General features: G+C 43.7%; 1 protein-coding gene across 4 annotated transcripts in view; it reads right to left on the bottom strand.

Annotated features, from left to right (window-relative positions):
- PRKN (parkin RBR E3 ubiquitin protein ligase) overlaps positions 1-18131 on the bottom strand; it is a 1413696-nt gene that overhangs the window by 70381 nt on the left and 1325184 nt on the right. The window lies entirely within an intron of this gene.

Genomic DNA, 18131 nt, shown 5'->3' on the forward strand with positions numbered 1-18131 from the left:
ACTTCATTCAAGACATTCACATTCAATATTTGTTTGCATTCACAGAAGATTTATATGCCCATGTCAGTGGACTTACTTTTGTATTGAAAGCCTATTGTGGAAATTTGTAAATGGTCGGTTATGGGCTGAACTGTGGCCCCTCATAATTGGTAGGTGGAAGCAGGACCTCAGAAAGTAACTATATTTGGAGATAGCGCCTTTAAAGTGGTAAAGGGAAGATGAGGTTGTTAGGGGAGGCCTTATTCAATCTGACTAGTGTCGTTACAGGAAGAGGAGACTAGGACAGAGACATACAGACTGAGAGATGATAAGCAGCATTCACCATGGGACTGAAGATGCCCAAGGGACCAATGCCCTCTACCTGCCATTTTACAAAGAAGAAAGCTGGAAGAGTGAATGCCAGCCAGGCTCATTCAGGGCTGTCTGTCTGGGATCCATGGACCCCTCCAGAAAGCATATCCCATTCTCATCGCCACCAGCCATGCTCTGAAGTTGCTGTCACGGTTGAGTTGTGGGTCAGCAGTGGAACACACCGGACTGGAGTCATCCTCCCATCCCCTGCCACCTGAAACACCTTGGGAACGGTTTCTGTGCCTTGGTTTTCCCCTCGGAAATGCCAGGATAACAGTGATAGCTATCTTACATGACCCTTGGGAGAGGCAGGGAGATAGCACGTGCTGAGTGACTGCAAACACAGCATACAATGTGTTCTAAACTTTAAGGAGATGAGGCCAGTCAGGGACTATTTTGCCCCTACTCCATTTCGGAGGAAGGAGTTTCCTCACCAGAAAACTGGTTTCTTTCAATGCAAATTGCTTAATAAGTTGTAGGCAACATCTCCCACAGCAGAAACTGTATTCAGAGAAGGCATTTCAGCAGAGAAGAGAGTGCCATCCACAAGTATAGTATGTGGATGATGGTGGTGGTCGTGGAGCATAGAGACAAACTGACAGTATCCTCTTTCCCTTGAGAGGTGGGCTTTATGTCTCTTCTGCTGACAGCCAGATGTGTTGAGTACTTGACTACTAGAATATGGTAGAAATGATGGTGTACCACTTTCTAGGCCCAGGCCTCAAGAAACCAGAAGCTTCCATTTCCTGTTGGGACACTTGCTCTTGAAGCCCAGCTGCCATATGGTAAGGAAGCTCAACAGCCCATGAGATGCCCACATGGAGAAGAACTGCGATAATTTTACAGAGAAATAATCTCTTCAGAGATATGCCACAATTGATCTTCAAGTCATCATTTTTAGCATATTATATTCTTATTTCTTCTCATAGCAGAGAGACTGAACTCAAATTTAGTGAAATGTAAACTTTATTTAAAGGTTGGTGGGAGAGCGTGTGTGTGTCAGAATGTCCTCACGCAAATCACCAACATTACCTGGTTTCAGCTTCTGACATCTTATTTTCTCTGAACTAAAAGCGAATTCACTGAATAGTGAGTTGGGTTCTAGGATTTTCTTCTATTTTTAAAAACATTTATCTGTTAATACTTGGGTCTGCCTCACACTCATTCCTCTGCTCTTACATGCTTTGTTGGAAAAATGTGGACGGAAGGCCCAATCAGGGAGCTGGCAATGGGGTCTCAGCCCACTGCTTTCTAGAGAAGCAAATCTGATCCGTTGGTGTGAAAGGGAAAACGCTTCACATCTTATTAGCTCGTGGATGAGATATAAAATCAGTTTCATGGTAGAGGAACACCCTGGAGGTTGATCAGTTTGTCAGAATAAATAGGCCTTTCCTGACACAAAGACATTAAATTCCCTTTCACACCAGTACTACAAAGAATGGACTATTGAGAAATAACAGAAAGGGAAGAGCGTATCAAATGAAAGCCTCCCCATTTTAGCATGGCGAAAGGCAAGCAAATGCTGCAGGAATATTCCGGTGATGACTTCACAAGAACACACTGGCTAATTTGCTGCTATTCAAAGTATAATTTAAATTTAGATCTATCATGCAGTGGTCCTTCCCAATTAAGTAACATGAATCTGTCTCATGTGCAATGGGGAAACGTCTAGAAGGTCTGATTGGATCTTGAAAATGTTTGGGTTTTTCAATTACATTATCCAGAACTCAAGACCCTCAACCTTCAGTTCTCAGGCTACACACCAGCGTGCCCTGTGGTACCATAACAAACTCACAGGGGTGCCCTGGGATATTCTAGAATTTGAAGTACAACACAGTGTGGCTGATGAATACTATGTGATTTCTTAACTCAAGGTAGTTCCCAGTGTTAATGTAGATTGTGCCACTTTCCTTTTGGTGACATTGTATCTTTGCAAAGCTGGGTTTTTGGAAGTTACCAGGATAGAAAACAAGTGCCATGTAAACATCCATTTGGAACAAATATGTGATTTATTTATTTATTTATTTATTGGAACAGAGTCTTGCGCTGTTGCCCAGGCTGGAGTGCAGTGGCACCATCTCGGCTCCTTGCAACCTCTTGCCTCCCGGGTTCAAGCAATTCTCCTGTCTCAGCCTCCCAAGTAGCTGGGACTATAGGCGCCTGCCACCACACCCGGCTAATTTTTGTATTTTTAGTAAAGATGGGATTTCACCGTGTTGGTCAGGTTGGTCTCAAACTCCTGACCTCAGGTGATCCGTCTGCCTCGGCCTTCCAAAGTGCTGGGATTATAGGCATGAGCCACCGCACCTGGCCAAGATGTGATTATTTTTAAGAATAAAATAAAGCTATTTTTTTCCTTCCATTTATGTGAATTATCATTTCAGATAAGTATTAAGTTGTTATGACATTAATTCGTATTATGCTCTGTGGTACAAAATCTTTCATAGCCACAACTGTTAGGCATTTCTTTTGGCCTAGAAATGCCGTGAAAAATGTACTGAGCTGCTAAGGGCATGGTGAACAGAATTCTGGGGAACTCTGGGTTAGGCAGATACAAAACTCCTTCTTGAGACAGTGTTCGGACCAGTTTGCAAACATTTCCCGTGGCATAGCTGTTTCCAGAGAAAAAGCTTGCCGGGGAAGAAAGCAGACCTAGCTCCAACATTTTCACATCCATTCTGCTGACCTGTATGTCTCATATCTGGGGCGCCTGGATCCATCTTTAATTAACCATGTAGAAGGCTGAAATTTACCCGGGGATTTGCTCTTACTTAAAAATGGTCTCACATTTGCTGAGGCTCCCTTAAGCTGTATAATACCTCTCCAAACCTTATGAGTAAACATTAACCGAATGGAAGTTAGTATACCAGCAAACATGGAGTATTGCTTGTACCGTATACATTTTCAGGATTATCTTCTCTTGTGGTGGATCTAACAAATGCCACCCATTTCTGTAGAGTATTTTTTTTTTTTTGAGAAATTTTAAATGTCTTTAAACAATTATAAAAGTAATACATCTTTCTTTCTTTCCTTCTTTCTTTTTTTTTTTTTTTTGACGGAGTCTTGCTCTGTCGCCCAGGCTGGAGTGCAGTGGTGCGATCTTGGCTCACTGCAAGCTCCGTCTCCCGGGTTCACGCCATTCTCCTGCCTCAGCCTCCCCAGTAGCTGGGACTACAGGTGTCCGCCACCACGCCTGGCTAAGTTTTTTGTATTTTTAGTAGAGATGGGGTTTCACTGTGTTAGCCAGGATGGTCTCATCTCCTGACCTCGTGATCCGCCTGCCTCGGCCTCCCAAAGTGCTGGGATTACAGGCGTGAGCCACCGCGCCTGGCCTACATACTTATTTCATTGGCTCTCTAAAGTCTATTCCTTTATAGATTTGATTAGAAGGCAATCAAATACATGGACTGTATTACAGTTCCTGTGACGAGAGTTTTATGTATCAACTTGGCTAGGCTATGGTCCTCAGTTACTCAAGCAGACACTAAGCTAGGTGTTCCTGTGAAGGTATCTTGTAGATGTGATTAGGATCTATAATCAATTGATTTTAAGTAAGAGAGATTATCCTAGATAATCTGAAGGGAGCTGATTCAATCTGTGGAAAGGCCTAAGAGCACAACTGAGGCTTCCCTGAGGAAGAAGAGATTTCACCTGTGGACAGCAGCATCAGGCTGTGCCCAAGAGTTCCAGCCTGCCCTTCCTGATGGCCACCCTGTGGATTTAGGAGGTGCCTACCCAGCCCTGAAACCATGTAAGCCACTTCCTTCCTGTAAATTTCTCCATATATATGTGTATATACACACATATAGATACAATGTGTGCCTGCATGTATACATGTAGGGACCTACACATACATATGCATATATGTGTGTATGTGTATATATATTTGATATAAGCATCTTGCTGGTCTGGTCTCTCTGGTGAAGCTCTGGCACAGAAAGCTCCTATAGAAAAAATTTATTTTAATAGAGGTGGGGTTTCACCATCTTGGCCAAGCTGGTCTCGAACTCCTGACCTCGTGATCCACATGCCTTGGCCTCCCAAAGTGCTGGGATTACAGGTGTGAGCTACCAATACAAAAATTGGCTGGGCATGGTGGCAGGCACCTGTAATCCCAGCTACTTGGGAGGCTGAGGCAGGAGAATCATTTGAACCCAGGAGGCAGAGGTTGCAGTGAGCCAAGATTGCACCATTGCACTCCAGCCTGGGCAACAGGGCAAGACTCTGTCTCCCCCCCCCCAAAAAAAAAAAGAAAAAAGAAAAAATTTAACAAGGTCACTTTATTCCCAATCTTTTGCAAAAGAACTGATGTAATGAAAACTATTTAAACTTTCCCTGTTATTTGCAAAATTATAGTTCAAACCTCTCTCTCTAAATATATATGTGTGTGTATATATATATATTTTAAATTCCAGGCAGCCATATGGCAAATTCTTCTCAGAATTCAACACCAGGAGAAAGTTCACCACTTCCAATAGTGTGGTGGTTTCCTTTTATTTGACAATGAATGTGGTTACCTAATACATTCTCCTTGGTATGTTTTCAAGCTTAAAAGCTTGGTGCCACCAATGACTCTAGTCATCAGCTTATCCTAAATGCCTAAAAGGAGGTATAGAATTAAAAAAAACCTATTTAATAAAGGCTAAATTCAATAAGTCAGTTTCTTTCTATTGCATAGTAGCTAAACGATTCTTAACACGGAAGTAATATTTTTGCCTTGCAACTAATATGTGTTGAGTATTTACTTTTAGGATGAGTAAAATCTTGGCCCTAGGCAACATATAAAAGAATAGCACACTGGAATCTGTGAAATCATGTACTAGGTCTTTATATGTTTAAATACCAGATATAGATTAGTGTTTAGAAGCGAACCCTCTGAAGTAGGGAGACCCAGAGTCTGAGGCCTCCTGGATCATTTATTATCTGTGTGATCCTAACATCTCTTTGCTTGAGCTTCTTTGCATCTACAAAGAAGAAATAATAAGGTAATGAATATTTAACACAGTTTCTGGTACACAGTAAACACAACAACACAACAAATAGTTTTCTCCATGAGGCTATGATGTTTAACAAGTGGCAAGGGTCTGTAGAAAAATAAGAGGGTAGTAAGTGCCTTGTTGATTAAAGCAGTTCCCAGTATACTGTTAATAATGACTATTATGTGAATCTCAGGTGAAACTGACACCTCCCCAGAAATGCCATGCTTGTAAACTACTCATAAGACTGCTGTCTAGAAAGGGATGAGGCCTCTCTTTGCTGGAATACATGCTGAGGTAAGTTACTGCCAGCCCCCTTAGACATTCCGTACTCTGTACTACCAGAGAGCTATGTGAATGGCCCATCATGTCACTCATTCAATATCATGTCAGTGCAGTAGTCATTTGATTGATGTTTGAGTTTGATTTCCCATATTTCCATAATGAACACATTCAAAAGGGGCTGTACATGTACTTTCTCTTTGGAAGCACAAAAAGGAAGCAAATGAACAGCTTCTAATGCAATTGGAATATTCCAGTGGCTGCTGATCAATCAGGTTGAGAGTCAGTAGGTACCTACAAGCAATGACCCTTAAAATAAGGTTTGGATCCTTAAAGTTGAATGATCTCTCTCTGAAAGCCAAGATTTCTTTGTGCCTGTTTTCTATCATGGCTGCATCTATTATAAAAGCATTCTATTATGTGCCATTTATTTTTCGTCCACGGCTCTGAAATTCTGTGTTAAAAGAATAGGAGAGAATCAAATACCATCTTAGGACCCCTTACTAGAGTCAAGGGAAACATCAAAGGGATGAAGCACACATTTGTACTTCTTTGGGAATAGATGAAATATTTTTCTTTTTGGTGTGTAGCTTTCCAGAAGATGGCAGCAGAGATATGTAAGTCCAGCCTCCGTGTGTTAAAAGGAATATATCAAAAGAAGAAATCTCCCTACCAGTGGCCAGCCGCTGATATATGCAAAACTCGTTCTGACAAGACAGTGCCACAGAACGGAGATGGTGTTAGATTATAATGCATTAAAACACAATTTTGAAAAGAAGAAAGTAAGGTTATTTCCTTTCAAGTACACAACATCTTAAAATCACAGACTCTCGTGGTGTGAGGCAATCTTAAACTGTGCTAAGCTCCAAATGCAAACAGACGTAGACAATGTTCTATGTGTGGTCTCCAAAGGGCCAAAAAGAAAGAATTTTCAGAAGGCTGGATACGGCTCTGTAGAGTAGCCACGTTCCTTTGTCCTTCACGAATGCTGTACTAATCCCCAAGGGTATTAAACAATGCCAATTAGTTTCCCACAAAATACTGTGACCTCTAACACCCTGCAGCCCTAGGCTTATTTTTGTTTTAGGTTTGCTTTTTGAACAGGCCCTTACTTTCTTTGGTTTAATTTCCATTCATACAAGCTCTTAAAACATCCCCGAAAATCCCCTTTTCTTGCACCATCATCTATCTCATCAAGCGCGTGCACGTAACCATCCCATCTTTCAGTCGTGCGGTCTGCACTGACCCACTCGCTGTGAGTACTATCTAGCAGGAAATTTTATTACTACTTGTCTCAGAGCTCGGGCCCCTCAGAGAGGATGAGTTCATGCCACGCGGAGAAAAGACCCACTCAGCTTCCTTTCAACAGGCTGAGCTCAGCACCTCACATTAAAAGATACATGATAAGGTGGTGTTCCTGGTGGTGATTCTGCTGGGAATGAACTATCCAGTCTATAATGATGGACAAAGACATTTACGTTTACTTCCCATTCCAAAATAGTTTTGATTTTTTACCGTAACTTACAGGGAAAATAAACTTAAAAATGTTTATTGGCCATTTATTATTTTCTTTAAGAGAGTTACTGACATATAATTTGCAGAGCCATGGGTTTTTAAAAAGTAGGTATTTTTTGAACGCAAAATACGTGCAGGTAGCACAAATTCAAAAGGTATGTAGTGAAAAATGTCTCCTTTCCTCCTTGGTCAGCTACGTAGCTTCCCAGAGATAATCACGGTCACCTGTTTGCATAGGTGTTGTTCCAGAAATATATCATGCACTCAATCATCAATTTATGCTATTTTTAAACAAAAATAGCCTATAAAACATTGTATAATGTGCTGTACTCTGCTCGTTAGTTTTTCATTTAATGCGTCTTACAGATGGCTCTCTATTAATACACAGAGAGCTGCTCCATTCTTCCTGAACAGCCACACAACATTCCAGTGGATAGATGTGCCTTTGTTCATTTCACCAGCCCCTCCAATAAGCGTTTAGGTCCTTCCAATATTTTGCCATCACAAACAAAGCTGCAGGGAGTGTCCTGCTCTTCAGGTCATTTCACACATGTGAAAGGAAATCTGTAGCAGAAATTTCTAGACATGAAATGGCTGGGTCCAAGGGCATTTGGACTTTCCATTTTGATTGCTTTTGCGAGCCCTTGTCAGTCACAGGCTTAGCAACAAGGTGTGTGGAAGCTGCTTCCCCAACACACCGTGGTCTCAACGACTGCCTTTGTCAAGCTGCATTAAAAGAATATCAAATACATCCCAGCACTTTTGCTGAGACCTTCTTTATACATGTTGTGTCGCCACAGAGGTGTGTTCCTAGCCAAAGCAATTACTCCGAGCCACGTTTAAGTCTTGTCTACACAGCTAAAGCCGGGTCAGGAGTGGCCTGTGGTCAGGCCCACTCTGACCTTCCTCAGCTCAACACACATGGAGCTGGTCATCTCATTCTCATGGGCCGGAATCTGGCCTACCTGCCAGGAAAGGACTTGAAATGAATATAAGCTCTGTGACTTTAAACACAGACAGTCCACAAATTGGAGATCCAGGTTAGAGAGAAAGAAACAGCAGATGGGGGAACGACAGCTTCCCTCACTTGTGGCTGTGTCCTGAGCCTCAGCTTTGCAGACCTGGCTCTCAGTGTCACTTGCCAGGTGCCCTGACTGCAGCAGTCACCAGAGGACAGGGGAAGCTGGGGTGGGAGTGCTGTACGGTAGTGACTCTCGGTCCCTAATCCCCCACTTCCTTTCTTACTCTCTCTTTACTGTAACCATTTCTGAAAACAATTCCTATGGGGACAGTCCTTATCTTCCAAGGTCCCCGGCTCCTGCATTTGTGTCATGGTTTACCTTGTTCCCAAAGGCTAAGGTAGGACCTGGTTGCAAGCTGGAACTCGTGTTCAATGATATTGTTCACACCATCCTGTTCATCTAAACAAACTTCTTGGTGGGTGAATTTCTATATCTAACTGAGAATTCCTTTTACCATCCTGCAAGGCCTGCCCAATTTTGCTTTAAAATGGGCATGTCTCAGACCTTATGGAGCAGTTGGCTCCTCCTAGAACTGGAGCACTGGTCACAGAGTATCAAATTCAATGCCACTTTCAAATATTGCCATTCATTAGTAGGTCCATTCAAATATTGCCATTAATTAGTGAACATGTTTGAATATGGCCATTCATTAGTAAAATGCACAGCATATGTCTTCTATAATTTTTAACTGGTCTCTAATCCTCGTGACCTTACATTTACAATCTGCAGCGAGGCACTAGACTCTGTAAAAATGATTACACTTCGCCAGTAAAAATGTGAAATCCAAGCCATATGGCAATTTGAGCCCAATTTGTCCCATGTGCCTGTGGGCATCCTTATGCTCTCTAGCACAGCAGGGGAGGCAAAATGCTTCCCCTGAACACCTGGGCCCGCCCTGGGCAACTTGGGGCAAGGCCAGCTTTCGAAAGGGGCCCGACTATGTTTGGGGACACCCTGCCAGCACATCTTACAGACTTTTGTCTTTGGAGGTTTTGCAGCTCCTCAATGATCAATCAATCAATCAATCAATCAGTCAGTCAAAATGATATAGTAACCCTTTATTTTATGTTGAGCAGTCTCATAGGTGCCCTGCAGGTATACCTGTGCTGGCCCCTTTCCCCTGCAGCCTCAGCCAAAATGATCAAGGCACTCTTTCTTACACGTACCTCTATTAAACAGTTTCATCTTCTATATAAAATGGTCTCCACCTATCCACTCTTCTAAATGGATAGGATTTGTATCTTATTCATCTTTGTCTTCCCAAGATCCAGATGCTAGAACATAGTAGGTGATCGGTGTCTCTTTGTGGCAAGCCAGGTGCTGGAGTCAAGTAGCTTACAGCTAAGGTGGATGTTTATAAAGAACAAAAGAGCTGGAGGACAATTGTGTATTCCATGATACAATGTACACTCATGGGTTGAATTGAATATTCTTGTGTAAGACTCAAGGATCCCACAGAAGAGATCCAGGTGGGTTGAGGTCGGTGGGAAAGAGCACGTGGAGATGGCATTTGTTTTTCTGTCCTTCACATTTGCCCCTTCAGGGAGCAGTTCTAACATCAAGCTTAATCGATCGCCTCTCTTCTAACAACTTCTCAGAATCTATTCCACCCTTCCCAACTCCTCTTTTAAGATGCACTTTGCCTATTGCATATTTCCATTTGGATAGGTTGCAGTCACCTCAAATTCAAGTCAATTCTAATTCCATGTGATTACCATGAAGTTGCAAGGACCTAACAGAGTAATGGGAATCATCAAACCTTTGCAGAATGAACAAGCAGTAGTAGCTGGAAAAGCCTCAACTTCTGAGAAGCAGAAGAGGATAGCGCAGTGTTGAGGGAACCCAGCACTGAGAATGGAGAGGTCAGTCCCGAGTACAAGAGGAATAACTAAGACTTTCTGCCAGGGAAAGTACTTTAGCGACCTTGGAGGCCACAATCTTGGTCCAATGGTTCAATGGTTAGCTAGATTCCGAAGCTAAGGTCACAGGCATGATGGGGTGGAGAAGGCCTCACAACAGAGAGCTCTCAATCAGTTTGAAAACAGCAAAAGATGATGAAAAGAGGGAGAATGGAGATTCTAGCAAGAGAGGGGGCAGGATGGGAGTGAAGTTCCAGAGAAAGTCAAGGCCAGGGAGACACACTCAAAGGTTTATGGCTTTCAATGGAGGAGGACTAAGTTTTGCAGCAAAATCCTGGGAGAGTCACATTGATGAGAAAGTTTTCTCAAGAAGATGACACCCATGCCCTTGGTCTTCCTAACAGAGCACCATAGCAGCTCGGAATCTTCTGGAGTCTAGTGGGAGAGGAGAGTCACAGATAGAGAGGAGGTTGAAACAGTTACTGTCAGTTGGAGCATCCATAAGACATGAATTGAAGGAGCGCCCACCCATGTTCATAACTAAATTCACATCACAGCACTGGCTCTAGTTAATTCCCTAGAATGTGGTTCCCAGACCAGCAGCATCAGCATCACCCAGGAGCATGTCAGAAAACCCGAATCTCAGGCCCCACCCAAGAAACACTAGACCAGAATCTTTCATTTTACCAGGATTCCCGAGTGACTTGTATGCACCATTTAGAGACCCTGTTCTAGCTCATTCATTCAACCAAAAGTTCCTGAGTGTACGCCATGCATTGCTGGGACCTGCAAAGATGTAGAACATATGCAATTTCCAGTTTCAGAGGAGTCACAGTTCACCTCTCCCTCACTCTACCCAACCCTCCCTCCATTCCACAAGTACTCATAAAGCATGTGCTGTATGTGAATGGTAAGGCACTGGCCATTCTTCGTGGTCTCACAGAGTTCATGGTCAGCTGTGTCCTGGTTATATGGTGGATGCGAGGTTCCATGGGAGCAGAGTGTTGAACCTGGGAGGTGCAGGTTGCAGTGAGGAGATAGGAGTGAGGAGGTTACAGACAGGAGACAGGGACATATTGGGTAGAAGAGGGCAGTTCCCCAGCAAAGGCCCCACCCTCAAGCCTGGAAACTCATGGCCCTAAATGGGAACAGGCATTCCTGTTTTCACCCCAAATGTTGCCTTTTGGCCTGCCATGCCCCCCATATTCTGTCCCCATATAAACTCCAAACCCCAGGCTCCACGAGCAGAAGAGCAGCAGAGAAGGAGAGAAGAGAAGGAATACCTGAATGTTGAGAGGAGTTCTGCTGCAGAGAGGAGATTGGCTGCTGGATGGCCAAACTAGAGGAAGATCATCTTTCCACTCCATCCCCTTTCCAGCTCCCCATCCATCACACTGAGAGCCACATCCACCACTCAGTAAAACCCTGAATTCACCATCCTTCAAGTCCATGTGTGACCTGATTTTTCCGGACACTAGACAAGAATTCGGAATATGGAAAGCTGTCACAATGGCCCTCTGCCCTTGCAAAAACACAGAGAGTCCGCTGCGCTGTTTAACACTTAAGCTGTCTGTAGACAGCAAAGTTAAAAGAGCGCACTATAACATACAGCCACTTGGGCTTTGGGAGTCGCAGGCAACCACCCCTAGATGCTACCATGAGGCCAGAGCCCAGAAACACTCATCCTACCTCCTGCACCTGCCCATCTGCATGCTCACCCTCCCATGAGGAGTTTGAGCGGTGGTGGTGGCTGAACAGATAAGCCAGACACCTGTCGCATGTCCTGCGATGGGGGTGGGTCAGGGAACTCTCCCGTTTCAGCAGGAAGAAGAGGAAGGTGAACTGGGACCAATGGAGTTTGCTGGAAATGATAGCCCCCAGAGAGTACCAACCCAAGTGCGAGGGATGATGCTAGCACTCCAGTGTAATTCACTCTGCTAGTGTAATTCTGCAACACTTTTGTCTTTTTTATTTTGAAACCACCGTGAAAGGATACAGCCTAGAACAGTGCTGTCCAATTGAAACAGCAAGAATTTTTAATGGTCTAGTAGCTATATGAAAAGAGGAAAAAGAAACAGGTAAAATTAATTTCAGTATTTTACTTAACTAAATATATTCAAAATGGTATCATTTCAACATGCAATCGATATGAAAATTGGTAATGAGTTATTTTACATTCATTTTTACTAAGCTTTTGGAATCAGGTCTGCTTTTGCACTTTCAACGCATCTCAGTTGGTACTAGCCCTATTCTATGGGCTCAGGAGCCTCACGTGGGCACCGTGTTGGACAGGAGCCTCCCGGGGCTGGCGGCCACCATGCTGGACTGTGCAGGTCTCCAAGGACCCTGCAGTCTGAGGACTCCTTGCACCATGCAGAATTCAGTTAAGGGGCCACAGAACAAAAGTGACAGAACACCTCCAATATTTTAGAAGAAAGTCGGATGAGGTGAGGTAGGGACATGGGGAAGATTAGAAAATTAAACCTAATCCTTTTTTTGAGATGGAATTTTGCTCTTGTCGCCCAGGCTGGAGTGCAATGGCACAGTCTCAGCTCACTGTAACCTGTACCTCCTGGGTTCAAGCAATTCTCCTGCCTCAGCCTCCCAAGTAGCTTGAATTACAGGCACATGCCACCACGTCCAGCTAATTTTTGTATTTTTAGTAGAGACAGGGTTTTGCTTTCACCATATTGGCCAGGCTGGTCTCCAACCCCTGACCTCAGGTAATCCACTCCCCTCAGCCTCCCAAAGTGCTGGGATTACAGGCATGAGCCACCACGCCCAGCCAAAAATTAAACATATTCGAAGACAAAGAAATTCAGGTTTTTTTTTTTTTTTTTCTAATAAAGGATGCTCTGTTTATTTTCAGCCTTTGGACGACCCATATGAGTTTCACTTCATACTGTGTTGAAGAAAAGAGCTGCAGGGGACAGAAAATCAGTCAAATTAAAGAAAATATGAGGCGTAACTGTCCTGCAGTGAGAGCACATGAATTTTTCTGCCACACGCTCTGAGTCATTTGTTAAAGAAAACCAGAAAATAAGAACTGTCCCGGGTTATCGCTAACTTTCACCATGTCTCTGCTTGTCTGATTTACTTGTTTGCACACTTTGTCAAATCTTAGACCAGGGACCGATAGTGTCCAGACCATTATTCTAGGGGAAGACTGTTGATCAGAGTATGCGGCAAACAAACATCTGTTTCTGAAGACTGCAGCACCATCCTTCATTATAGAATGAGCTTAATAAACATGTAGTCATAGAAATCCACCATTCACATAAGTTTTGGCCTGGTGTTATTGCAGTCTCTTAATTTAGCCAACAAAGAAGGTTGGGTCAAAGACACCTGCTTTTGTATGTAAAGTATCAGGCTGGAAGGCTTGATCTGGCACGGTTTTAGCAACAGGACTTTCATTTGTGATAGTTTAGTCATGTCCTGGGGAATTGAGGAGAAGATCCACCCTACCAAAGGCCAGTCATACGTTAGCACCAAAGAATTAATTTTAAAAGTTAGAGTTGGCTGGGCACATTGGCTCACATCTGTAATTTCAGAACTTTGGGGGGCCAAGGTGGGCAGATCACCTGAGGTTAGGAGTTTGAGACCATCCTGGCCAACATGGTGAAACCCGTCTCCACTAAAAATACAAAAACATTAGCTGGGCGTGGTGGTGTGCGCCTGTAATCCAGGCTACTCAGGAGGCTGAGGCAGGAGAATGGCTTGAACCCAGGAGGCAGAGGTTGCAGTGAGCCGAGATAGCGCCACTGCACTCCATCTGGGGCGACAAGAGCAAGATTCTGTACCCGCCCACAAAAAAAAACTAAAAAAAAAAAAAAAAAAACTAAAAAAAAAACATTTAGAGAGCTGATTTGGATTTTACCCTTGAAGTTAAGCACACACTAACGATAGAAGCTGAAATAAATCCCCCAAATATCTCAAAACACTTTCTAGGCACGTGTCTCTCCACGAGATTCTCAGACAGCTGCATTTGGATTTCCAGGGGCTGGACTGGAGCTCAGGTGTTTCTGCCCCAGAATCTCTGCCAGAAATGATTATTCATGAACGTTCTGGCTCAAAGGGAAAGAGAGAAGATGAGAGATCCAGAAGTTTATTCACATACCAATCTCGCTGGAGCGAAGCTGTTAATGCTTCTACTTATGTTCTTAAGGCCTCTTAAAGAAGGTTCCCAGCTCGGGGCTGGGTAATAATGGTGGAAGCATTTCCCACATTATCCTCCTGATATGCATCTCTGCCCTGACTAGCAGACAATGGTGAGAGCCAGAACCACTTAGAGAGCTGATTGTCATCACCGCCCTGACAGTCTCAGCGGCAGGCCGGGCTCTAAAGGCTCCTCTGGATGCCTGTTGGCCAAAGATAACTCAGCCTTGGGGGGTGGTGAGCAGGAGGTGAAGCCAAATGCCTTCAGTGACCTGAAAAATGTTATCTCCCAGCAACACGCACACCTTGCAGTGTCTTACGAAATTATAAAATAAAACCCAGACTTAGAAGACTCTTCCCCTGCCTAAGTTTTTCTCTCTCTCTCTCAATTTTATTGCTTTGCTAAGGACATAGAAAGCAAACTAATTAAATGACAGCTAAAGAGCAAGTACCTCGATGGTGTCCCAGGGCGGCTGAGATAATGGGCGGATCTCAGGTGAGTCAAGGAAATGCCACAGACATTGCTGCCTCTCTACTAATAAATAGCTTTTTGGTCCCATAACATGAGAGACATGCTGGAAGCTGTAGGGGAACAAAAGATGGCTACCCGCTACCCTCCAAGGTTCTTTGGCTGGGCTATTGATTAAAATGGCATATAAACAGATTAACAGGAGAAAGAGCATATTCAATTCTGTACACATGAGAGTCCCACAAAATATGAGACTCCAAGAAGGGTTAGATGATGGAAGCCTACAGAGCTATATCCTCAACACAGAAAAGAACAGGAGCTTGGGGATTCTTGTGTGGGAGGTGGTTAGAGGAGGGTGAGGAGAAGAATTGCAAGGCGAATAAAGGTTGTCTTGTTATGTAGATAAACAATCTCTCAGGTAATAAAACTTGTCTCCCGAGCAGCCCTGAGCAGAACAGGCAGTAGTCTCTCCAGGCATGGTGTCCGTGTACCAATCTTCCCCGGCTGATACAATTCCCTGGGAGGGGATTCACGACAATTGAGATCCATCAATTGTATTCACAGAGAAGCAAGTTCAGAGAAAGGCCTTTCCTGAATTTGCTGTTCCCCAAGTGTCCTCTGTTAAGGAGTCAGCACACTAAAGCACCACATTTTGGGGTGGCATTTCCTGAACTCCTGAAAAGCTGAATAACAATGGAGAGTGAAGTATCAACTGTTCTCAATGCTGGGCGCCCTTCCTCCTTCTCAATTTAGTGACACAGACTGTTAGAACTGTAGGGCCCTCAGAGAGCTGATAATCTGTAGGGTGGAATACTGCCCCTTTTTCTTCTGGCTCTCTTAGTAATATCGGGACCTAATATTCTATATTTTTAAAAGTTGCTTAATGACGTAGATCATGGCAAGCACTAAAAAAAGCACAAAAAAGCAATATTTTTTGAATAATAACAATGATCTAACTCCTTATTCTTTGAAATCCCATCTCTGTGATGAGAACCAAATTTTCAAAAGGCTAATAGCTCACAAAGGGCCCTTTACTGTTGTCCTATGGAGAAGCGGAAAACCACTCATGGGGTCAGTTATTGTTCTGAATCAGATAATTCCTTTATCTCACAAGCATTTGTTGAGAGGATGCTTCTCTCTGGCAGTGCAGGGCCTCAGGGCAGGAGCACATAATGACTCTGCCCAGTCTCTGTGAGAATCGCTCTCTGGAGAGCCACGCTCGCATCCTCTGCTCCTCAGTCTCTCTTCTCCCAGTCCTCCTTTGCCTAGATGACTTGGAATAGGGATTGCGATGGTTTGAATGCTTGGCCTCTCTGGAACTCATGCTGAGATTTTATTGATGTGAGGTCTTTCAGAGGTTATTAGGTTATTAGGGCTCCACTCTCATGAATGCAGTAATGCTGTGAGGTGGGAGTGGGTTCCTGTGGGGAGGGGCTTGGTTAGAAACCTTTTCTCTCTCACACACATGTGCCCTTGCCCTTCTGCCTATCTGCTGTGGGATGATCCTGGCCAGATGCCAGCAGCATGCTCTTGGACTTCCCAGCCTCCGGAACCAAGAGCCAAATAAACTTATCTTTATAAATTACCCAGTCTGTGGTATTCCATTATAGCAACAGAAAACATTCTAAGGGGTACTCTGATTTCCCATTAGGAAATCTCTTTGGGCAAACCTCCCTGATTCCAGGCCTTTGGTTTCTCCTATGTGCTCTCACCACTCTGTACTGACCTGACCCTAAATCCCTCCACCCTGCACTGGTTATTTCCTTATCCATCACCCCCACTAGACTCAAGTTCCCAACTGTCTCACCCATGTATTCTGAGAGCTGCTATCCAAGTACTTGGCTCTGACTAGGAGCTTAATAAAGGTTTATTCTAAGAAGAAGAGAAAGAAGAACACAGGCACCCATATAGAAAATTGTGTGGCAACGCATAGGTGGGATGACAGAGGTTAGAGCAGTCACAGAGGAGGAAATGACTTGTTTTCCCTGGACAGTCTGTCCAAATTCCACAGCCCCAGTGACACTTCATGTCTTGAAGGGTAAACAAGATTCATCAAGATGCAAACAAGACAATTCTATAAATTGAGCTAATATCATCAGTGTCCATGAGCCGCTGGACGTAGTTTCTTATCTCAATGACCCCAATGGCATCTGCAAAATTTAGTTAAGATTCAAAATTAAGAGAACAAAAATGTGTCGGGGTGTCTCTAAGTTTACATTATCTGTAATAATTCATTTCTATGGCTCCGTGTTCAGAAAGAGTTTTCTGCAGGAAAATTTATCATGGTGTATATCACTCCCTGCACAATGACACAAGTCAAAATGAAATATTTTCCATGGGAAGGCTCTGTTTCTAAGGATTGAACTGCTTATTCAGATAAGTCACTGAAATGGCACAGATGGCCACACCTGCCCCTTTATTGCTACAGAGAACCTGACATCCTCTTTCAAGTCAGTAGCAACATACTTCTAAGAAACAGAATGCAAAGCTGTAAATACTGCAGTGGAGTGGAGTTCCAGCAGAAAAGTATATGTTCCTTTAAAGTCATAAAAAGGGGACCTAATTCTTCTCTTACGGGATGGTCTGATATAGGTTTAATGTTTTATATTTTCATTGAAGGCAGGACGATTGACTAAATGATAACATTGCTTCCCACCTTCTCCTCCAGCTCCGACTCTTCAAACTGAACGCCAATTTATCTCCCCAAATATCTCACAGGCCTTCACTTTATTATGGGCCAAGAACACATGGCAATGGGTGAAATAGGTTTGGTCACACAGTGACAAGATTTACAATGGGATTTGGGGGAAAAGTCATTAGTTGTCATTTGTCATCCTGTGTACATGCCCCTCTTTTTCAAGATTGCTGTTTAAAAGTGGGTCCAACCGGGCATGGTGGCTCATGCCTGTAATCTCAGCACTTTGGGAGCCTGAGGCAGGTGGATCACATGTGGTCAGGAGTTTGAGACCAGCCTGGCCAGTGTGGTGAAACCCCATCTCTACTAAAAATGCAAAAATTAGCCAGGCATGGTGGCACAGGTCTGTAATCCCAGCTACTTGGGAGGCTGAGGCAGGAGAATTGCTTGAACCCAAGAGGTGGAGGTTGCAGTGAGCCAAGATTGTGCCATTGCACTCCACTCCAGCCTGGGTGACAAAGCAAGACCCTGTCTCAAAAGCAAAATAAAATAAAATAAAGATAAATAAATAAATAAATGAATAAATAAATGTGGGTCCACCATAATCAGCATTTTTGGCCAGTTTCCAGGAGAAAGGGAAGGGAAACTGAGGGTCTATGAGTGCTCACAGCCAGGCAGGCTCATGTTCCAAGTCTTGTACCCATTGGGCAATTTGAGAAGTGGCAACAGGGGATCAGCAGAAGGGTTAACTGCCAAGTCTACACCAGTTCCTACCAATTTGGCCGTCCAAATAGATTTTTCCTTTAAAGTAGACTTTTCCTCCCATTAATTTGGAAAACAATGCTTTTCTTTGCTGAAGAGGAATGT

Source organism: Papio anubis, chromosome 6 (genome assembly GCF_008728515.1).
Source record: "Papio anubis isolate 15944 chromosome 6, Panubis1.0, whole genome shotgun sequence".
Classification (NCBI taxonomy): domain Eukaryota; kingdom Metazoa; phylum Chordata; class Mammalia; order Primates; family Cercopithecidae; genus Papio; species Papio anubis.